The sequence below is a fragment of the Hyla sarda genome, chromosome 7, assembly GCF_029499605.1.
Source record: "Hyla sarda isolate aHylSar1 chromosome 7, aHylSar1.hap1, whole genome shotgun sequence".
Classification (NCBI taxonomy): domain Eukaryota; kingdom Metazoa; phylum Chordata; class Amphibia; order Anura; family Hylidae; genus Hyla; species Hyla sarda.
The window spans coordinates 143558386-143567625 of record NC_079195.1 but is presented as its reverse complement, the minus strand read 5'-3'; positions in this window follow the sequence as shown (position 1 = coordinate 143567625).

Genomic DNA, 9240 nt, shown 5'->3' with positions numbered 1-9240 from the left:
CACCAGGAGCTCTGCCAGGAAAAAGACCTTGATCTCTGGGCACCTCTCTCACAGTATCCTTTGCAATCTACCCCTGTGCCTCCTGCCGAGGAGGCTATGCAAGTGGATCGGTCTCGCCTGACCCATGAAGAGAGGACTCGCCGTAGGGATAAAAATTTATGTCTGTACTGCGCTAGTACCGAACACTTCTTGGTGGATTGCCCTATTCGCCCTCCATGTCTGGGAAACGCACGCTCCCAGCTCACGTGGGTGTGGCGTCTCTTGGTACGAAGTCTGCTTCTCCGCGTCTCACTGTGCCCGTGCGAATTTCTCCTTCTGCCAACTCCTCCTTCTCAGCCGCGGCCTTCTTGGACTCTGGTTCTTCTGGAAATTTTTTTCTGGCCTGTTTGGTGAATAAGTTCTTCATCCCGGTGACCCGTCTCGTCAAGCCGCTCTACATTTCTTCGGTCAACGGAGTGAAGTTGGACTGCACTGTGCGTTACCGCACAGAGCCCTTGCCTATGAGCATTGGACTGCATCACGAGAAAATAAAATTTTTCGTCCTTCCCAACTGCAACTCTGAAGTCCTCCTCGGTCTGCCATGGCTCCAGCATCATTCTCCCACCCTTGACTGGACCACCGGGGAGATCAAGAATTGGGGTTCTGCTTGCCGCAAGAAATGCCTCACGTCTGCTCCCAGTCCCGTCTGTCGGGCCTCAGTGTCTGCTCCTGTGCCTGGTCTCCCCAAGGCCTATCAGGACTGTGCCGTGCCTCCTCATAGCCCCCGTCCTGGTGACACTCTGCCCCGTGATAACCTTCGCCCTCTGCCCCCCCTCCCCATTCCCACTTCTTCTGAACTACCTGCCGCTGGTATAGCTACCCAGGACTTCTTTTTTCAGAAGGAGACTCAAGAGGCGTCCACTATGTTCTTGTCTCTTGTGAAGGGACAAGGAGACAAAAAGAGGGGGAGACCTAAGGGGATGGGTACTGTTACGCCGAGCGCTCCGGGTCCCTGCTCCTCCCAGGAGCGATCACGGCGTCTCTCTCTCTGCAGCGCCCCGGTCAGACCCGCTGACCGGGAGCGCTGCACTGACATTGCCGGCGGGGATGCGATTCGCATAGCGGGATGTGCCCGCTCGCGAATCGCATCCCAGGTCACTTACCTGTCCCGGTCCCCGGCTGTCATGTTCTGGAGCGCGCGGCTCTGCTCTCTAGGGCGTGCGCGCGCCAGCTCTCTAAGATTTAAAGGGCCAGTGCACCAGTGATTGGTGCCTGGCCCAATCAGTCTAATTAGCTTCCACCTGCTCCCTGTCCATATTACCTCACTTCCCCTGCACTTCCTTGCCGGATCTTGTTGCCTTGTGCCAGTGAAAGCGTTTAGTGTTGTCCAAAGCCTGTGTTCCAGATCTCCTGCTATCCTCATTGACTACGAACCTTGCCGCCTGCCCCGACCTTCTGCTATGTCTGACCTTGCTTCTGCCTAGTCCTTCTGTCCCACGCCTTCTCAGCAGTCAGCGAGGTTGAGCCATTGCCGGTGGATACGACCTGGTTGCTACCGACGCAGCAAGACCATCCCGCTTTGCGGCGGGCTCTGGTGAAAACCAGTAGCAACCCTAGAACCAGTCCACCGACACGGTCCACGCCAATCCCTCGCTGACACAGTGGATCCACATCCAGCTAGCCGAATCCTAACATGCCCATTGCCACTCCCCACATTTGCATATACCAAGTTTCATTAAATTGGAATGCGTTGCAAGTTAGGATAAATTGAAGATAATCTCAGATTAAGTTGATGAACTGTTCGGTCTTGCCCATGCTGGCGAGAAGCCCCCTCACACAGGCAAGAACAAACTTCTCTGGCCAAGTGACATGTTCTAAAGCATTCAGAAAGTCACTGGTGTCTTTAACCAGGGCGAGTATCTCTTTACTAGCGGTCGTAGCAACCAATCGAGAAATTGTGACAATGGTTCGGTGACCGATCCCATCCCGGAGACAATTGGTTGTCCGGAAGGGGATCGGGCATCCTTGTGGATTTTGGGAAAAAAATACCACTGAGGTGATTTTGGTGTAGTGGGGAGGAGCTTAACAGCCATCTTTTCAGAAATAATTCCCATTTCTACATAATGTCTTAATAAAGATCGAAGTTTAGCTAGTAGTCTTTGGGTTGGATTTTCAGTAAGTTATTTATATACAGACCCATCATTGAGCTCTCGATAAGCCTCCTTTATGTAGTATTGTTTTGTCATAATAACAATGTTTCCCCCTTTGTCTAATTTCTTTATTATTATATCTTTATTCTTTTTAATTTTTGTAATGCGCAGAATTCTTGTTTTGACAAATTAGGGGGATCCATTGGATAAATGAGAGCTTGCATCTCCTCAAGCACTTTTTTATCAAACAGCTCAATGTTGGAACCTGGCTGTGTGTGCGGACAAAATTTTGACTTAGACTCATCCTCCCCCGGTATCCCTTCTAACAATTCCATCAAATCATTTAAAAATGCATTGTCTATTGGAGAAATATCTCCAGGTGCCCTAAACCCAAGTGGACCAATTACTGCAGGGAGTTCCCCTTCCTTTCTAGTAACTGAACTTTCTTTACCAGCAAACAATTTACGTAAAGTTAATTTTCTGATGCTACGGGAGAAATCTATTTCAAAATCTACCCTGTTTAATTTTTCAGTAATGCAGTAATTGAATCCCTTGGTTAATAATGACTTTATGGCACTGTCCAGAGGAATGTCAAGTTAATGATGGTAAGGCTGTCTTCCGCAGTCTCTGTGATTAAGTCCGTCAAGATACCTTCTTTCTTTTCTGCGTTTTCATTGCGTCTTTTTCTCCTTCTTCGGCTCCTGTGGGTCTTGTGTGAGGGGGCTTCTCGCCGGCACGGGCAAGTGCGAACAGTTCTTCAACTTCATCTGCGATTCTCTTCAATTTAATGAAACTTGGTATATGCAAATGGAGGGAGTGGCAATGGGCATGTTAGGATTCGGCTAGCTGGATGTGGATCCACTGTGTCAGCGAGGGATTGGCGTGGACCGTGTCGGTGGACTGGTTCTAGGGTTGCTACTGGTTTTCACCAGAGCCCGCCGCAAAGCGGGATGGTCTTGGCATGTGCCCTTGCCAACCTCTTTGTTGCTTGCTTTGAGAAAGACTTGTACTTAACAGCACTAATCCATTCCTGCGACATATCTACATATACTTTAAATTTGTGGACGATATATTTTTCGTATGGACAGGTCCATTAGAAACATTCACTGAATGGGTTAGACATCTAAATTCCACAAACAATCTGAATCTGAAATTCACTTCAGTTATTAGTCATGAAAAAGAGTTTTTGGACGTATTGATTACTAAAAAGGAAGGGGGTATTAAAGTGTCAGGATTCAGCAAAAAAACCTCAGGAAACATGCTATTACCCTTCAACAGCTACCACCCTAAACACACTAAAACCGCAGTACCTTACAGCCAATTTTTGAGACTTTCGGCGGATTAACGACAGTGAGGAGGATTTTTTCAAACAAGCCAAGGAGCTGTACAACAGGTTTATGAATAGGGGTTATCCACCCGAAATATTAAACCCTGCATTAGCAAAAGCTAAAGTGAAAAACCGCCTCACATTGTTGGGTAATCCAAAGAAGCAAAAAGATAAAATAAAACAAGATAAATTTGTGTTCACATTTAAATTCAGTCCTATGGCTAATAAAATTAAAGAAATCCTCAACAGAAATTGGTGTATAATACAGAACGATGTTGATCTGAAAAATTTCAGCGAAGGAAGACCTCTCATTTCGTTTAAAAAATGCAACACTATCGGCAGCATACTTACACAAAGTAAATTTTCAGAATTAAGAGATTCCAATTGGTTAGAAAAGTCGGTACCCAAAGGAAACTTCAAATGCGGCTCTTGCACATGGTGCCCCTATATGGTTACAGAAAAAAATCCCACCATAGGAGGCATCAGTATACCTAACAAGGACTGCATTTGCTATTGCACAACTTTCATTGTCTATGCGGTCCTCTGCCCGTGCAAGCAATATTATATCGGGTGCACGAGCAGAGCACTAAACAGCCGGTTCAGGGAACATATCTATTCCCTGAGAACAGGAAAAGGAGCACCAAGACTTATAGCACATGTACTTGAAGCACCCAGTGGAAACCAAAGATGTTTAAAAGTACTCGGCATAGAAAGGGTATAGAACGGCATAGATAGACAACAGGCATTACTGCAATGCGAAGCACGATGGATTATTGCCACGAAAGCTTTAGGCAATGCGGGCTTAAACGATAGGCAGGATTTTAGTATGTTTATTTGAAACTATTATTTGCACTGTGTTATTTGTATTTTGTTTTTATATTATGTCTTTTTCAATACTGTTTCCTAAGACACACCTCTCACCCACGTCAAGCAGGAAGTGAGTTAAATCCTCCCCCTGCACAGGTGAGAATGAGTCTGAAGAAACACCATATCGGTGTGAAACGGTACTGTCGCTCGTGTCTTAGCCGGCGTCCGAACAGATCCATGTAGGCGCTGTTTTTCTGCACCCTATAATAAAGTACAAACACCTGAAGAGGTGAGTGAACTCTTTTCATCTTCATTTCCTATATTGCCGATACATTATTTGAATATTCTATGAGATAGAGCACCTCCGCAAGCTTACTTCGTATCCAAATGAATGAACTTGCAACAGTAGCCAAGCTTCAAACACAAGACACATAGTGCCGACCGCTGTATCTATTTGCATGCAGAAATAGGAGCGGTGATGGAAGAGAAGTTTGGGATAAATTGTCTGTAAAATTTAGCAAATCCCAGGAATTTTTAAATAACACAGAGGCCCTGTGAAGGAGGCCAGTTCACTACAGGAAACGTATACCAAAATGTGTAAAGTAGACTGTTAAAAGACATATTTTTTAAACGTGGCATACTGACATTTTTCCTTAATCGCTTTAAGATGAGGTGCTCTTGCTTCCAGTGAGTGGACAAGTCAGGAGAGTAGATGAGAATATTGTTCAGATATACCACTACACAATCGAATAACAAGTAACGCAATATGTCATTCACAAACTCTTCAAACTCATCATTACACAGGTCAAACAGCATAACCAGGTACTCGGCAATCATGAGTGTTGTACTCAGTCTTCCACTCAAAGCCTTTACGGATGAGAATCGGTTTACAGTATATGCTCCTTGCAGATCCAACTTGGTGAATATCTGAGCTCCTCTTATACAGTCGAACAATTCAGAAATCAATGGATATTTGTTCTTGACCATGATCTTGTTCAATCCACAATAATCTATGCATGGTCTTAGCAACGAAGAATAACCCGGCTCCCGATGGTAAAGTGGGCTTCCAGATAGGTCCTTGAACTTCAGATATTCCACCTGCATAGGTTCTTCAGACGAGTCTGAACAGGAATGAGTCTGAACAGGAATCTGGAAGACAGGTGCACGTTTAGGTGTCCATTTCACTCTTGTGTCTTGCGAGTATCGCTTCAGGAATCACATGTCTATACATGTCGCCAGTGTGACAGAGCATCCACAGTTTCAGATAGCTCATCTTTAATTCAGTCACTAAGACCATCTCAGAAAATGGCTCACTGGGCTTTGTTAATTCAGGACAATTATGCAGGCAGGTTGTAGAGCTAGATATTGTTCTACAGTCATGGTGCCTTGTCACAGGCAAAGGAGACCAGAACAGGTACTGAGGGATCAGACTAAGGCAGAGTGTGTAGCAGGCTTGGTCAAGGATTCAGGATCACAAGACAGGAACAGATACTTTCACTGTAGACAAACTACACTATAAGTCAGGCACCACAGGAAGGGAGGAGTGCTCTCTTATAGGTGGTGCCTGCCATGGACTGGAGGATGACAGGAATCATGGGCATGCAAGAGACAGCCTGTGCACACATGTGGCCCATACCAGGTGAGCCAGGAACTGTTGCCGCTTGTGACAGTACAGGGGAGAATGTTCAGAGTCTGCAGCGTAGGAGGAGCCGTGCCATCGCTGATTCTGTCCAGCTGCTGCGTGATATATAACAGACTAAGGGACCGTTTACACAGGCAATTATCAGGCAAATGAGCGTTATATAAATTTCATTTAAATTACAGTAACACTTTAATTCCCTTGCGGATGCTGCTTTTTTGGGCTGATGAACACATTCATTTTTTTCTTTTTAGCCACATTATTGTTACGTCGAGGCAAGGAAGGAGTGCACTCTATTATTGTCCACTCCACCTATCCCTGCCTACTGACAGTGGGGCAAAAAAGTATTTAGTCAGCCACCAATTGTGCATGTTCTCCCACTGAGAGAGGCCTGTAATTTTCATCATAGGTATACCTCAACTATGAGAGACATAATGAGAAAAAAAAAAATCCATAAAATCACATTGTCTGAATTTGCAAATTATGGTGGAAAATAAGTATTTGGTTAATAACAAAAGTTCATCTCAATACTTTGTTATATCCCCTTTGTTGGCAATGACAGAGGTCAAATGTTTTCTGTAAGTCTTCACAAGGTGTTCACACACTATTGCTAGTGTTTTGGCCCATTCCTCCATGCAGATCTCCTCTAGAGTAGTGTTGGGCACGAATATTTGCATTTTGAATTTTTATTGCAAATTCGCGAATATTGCGAATATATTCACCATATATTCGAAATTACGAATATTCACTTTTCCGCACATGCGCATATTCGCATATGTGAATATTCGCATATTCCTTCTTTTCACTTGTGGGCCAATTAGAATGATGAAAATATGATTGTCAGAGGTTATCAACAACATCCCTAGCAATCAATAGTAAAGTTGTCCACCCCCTCACTGATTTCTTCCTCGAATACGCGAATATGCGAATATTCCCATATGCGAATAAATATATAACGAATACGCAAAATTTGTGAATAAAGGATGAATATCCAGGACCTTGAAATGCTTATGAAGCCACTCCTTTGTTGCCCGGGCGGTGGTGTGTTTGGGATCATTGTCATGCTGGAAGACCCAGCCTTGTTTCATCTTCAATTCCCTTGCTGATGGAGGGTGTTTTTTACTCAAAATCTCATGATACGTGGCCCCATTCATTATTTCTTTTACATGGATCAGTTGTCCTGGTCCCTTAGCAGAAAAACAGCTCCAAAGCATGATGTTTCCACCCCCATGCTTCACAGTAGATATGGTGTTCTTTGGATTCAACGTAACATTCTTTCTCCTCCAAACACGACGAGTTGAGTTTTTGCCAAAAAGTTCTTCTTTGGTTTCATCTGACCATATGACATTCTCCCATTACTCTTCTGGATCATCTAAATGCTCTCTAGCAAACTTCAGACGGGCCAGGACATGTACTGGCTTAAGCTGAGGGACACATCTGGCACTGCATGATTTGAGTCCCTGGCAGCGTAGTGTGTTACTGATGGTAGCCTTTGTTACTTTGGTCCCAGCTCTCTGCAGGTCATTCACTAGGTTCCCCCGTGTTATTCAGGGATTTTTGCTTCTTGTGATCATTTTAACACCACGGGGTGAGATCTTGTTTAGAGCACCAGATCAAGGGAGATTATCAGTGGTCTTGTATGTCTTCCATTTTCTAATAATTGCTCCCACAGTTGACTTCTTCACACCAGGCTGCTTGCCTATTGCGGATTCAATCTACCTAGCCTGGTGCAGGTCTGCAATTTTGTTTCTGGTGTCCTTCAACAGCTCTTTGGTCTCGACCATAGTGGAGTTTGGAGTGTGACTGTTTTAGGTTGTGGACAGGTGTCTGTTCTACTGATAACAAGTTCAAACAGGTGCTATTAATACAGGTAACAAGTGGAGGACAGAGGAGATTCTTAAAGAAGTTACAGCTCTGTCAGAGCCAGAAATCTTGCTTGTTTGTAGGTGACCAAATACTTATTTTCCACCTTCATTTGCAAATAAATTCTTAAAAAAATCAGACAATATTTTTATGGATGTTTTTTCTCATTATGTCTCTCATAGTAGAGGTATACCTATGAAGAAAATTACAGGCCTCTCTCATCTTTTTAAGTTGGTGAACTTCCACAATTGGTGGCTGACTAAATACTTTTTTGCCCCACTGTATATATAATCATGTACACACCTTAGTTGTCTGCCCTTTTCATCTGTGCAATGAGGCTTGAGGACCTGCAGTCATGTGACTCATTAGCAGGTCCTTAATCACTCTGCTGTAAAGAAAGGTGCAGGGAAGAGCACAGAACTGACAAATCTGTGTACAGATCTTAAGAAGCAGGCAGCACCAAGTCCTTGGTAAGCAGAATCAATTTTGATGGTGGATCCTTCCACACTGGTGCTAACAGAAAAAATATATCATTTACTGCTATATACATTTTTATGGAGCAGTCACATGTAGACTATTTCTCGGCATGTTCTTCACATAGTTAGCATATGTATTTATTTAAAGGGAACCTGTCATCAGATTTTACCCTATATAACTGTTGGCAACAACAGGTTATATAGGATAAAATCATCTTGCTTACCATTTCGCCATGTCCTCATGGCCGACAGTGATAGTGGCGAAAAATATGTTTCAAAGTTGTCCCGGGATGTATGCTTATAAGCTCCAAGTAGTCCCCAAAGTGGTGTGGCATCTTTAGATATTCAATGTACTTCAGCCTATAATCAAACCTAGTATGGCATGATTGACAGCTTGGCCTCCTCCAGCGTCACAGGTGTGTAAGCCTATTTTTTTATTCCTATAAAAAAAAACTGCTTCTGGGCTACCATGACTTTAGTGTGCAGAGGAAGCAGAGCGGTGACCTCGGAGAAGCCCGGGCTATAAATCCAGCTTAAGTGGGCAAGAATGATTACAGACTGAAACACAGTGACCACCTGAGGATGCCAGACTGTCCCAGAACTAGCAAACGCAGTAGGACAACTTAAAAACTTATTTCTGCCACTATGTCTGCTGGCTTTGAGGCCATGGGGACATTGAAAGCAAGATAATGATATCCTATATAACATGTTAACAGTTATATAGGGTAAAATCTGCTGAAAAATTCCCTTAATAATGATTTATACTGTGAGTCACTGCTCAACTGATAACCTGTGAATATAGAAATGACATTTTAATGTGTGCGAATATTTTTAGCTGTTTACTCTTAAGATACTGTAAAATACTGTAGAATTCTGTCCCATTCACCCCCGCCCCTAGTAAACTTTTAATCCCCTTAACATCTAAAACTCTTCCATGGAAAATAAATTAGGCACAGATCATGTTCGCAATAAACATAAATGTCGGATACAGACATTTCC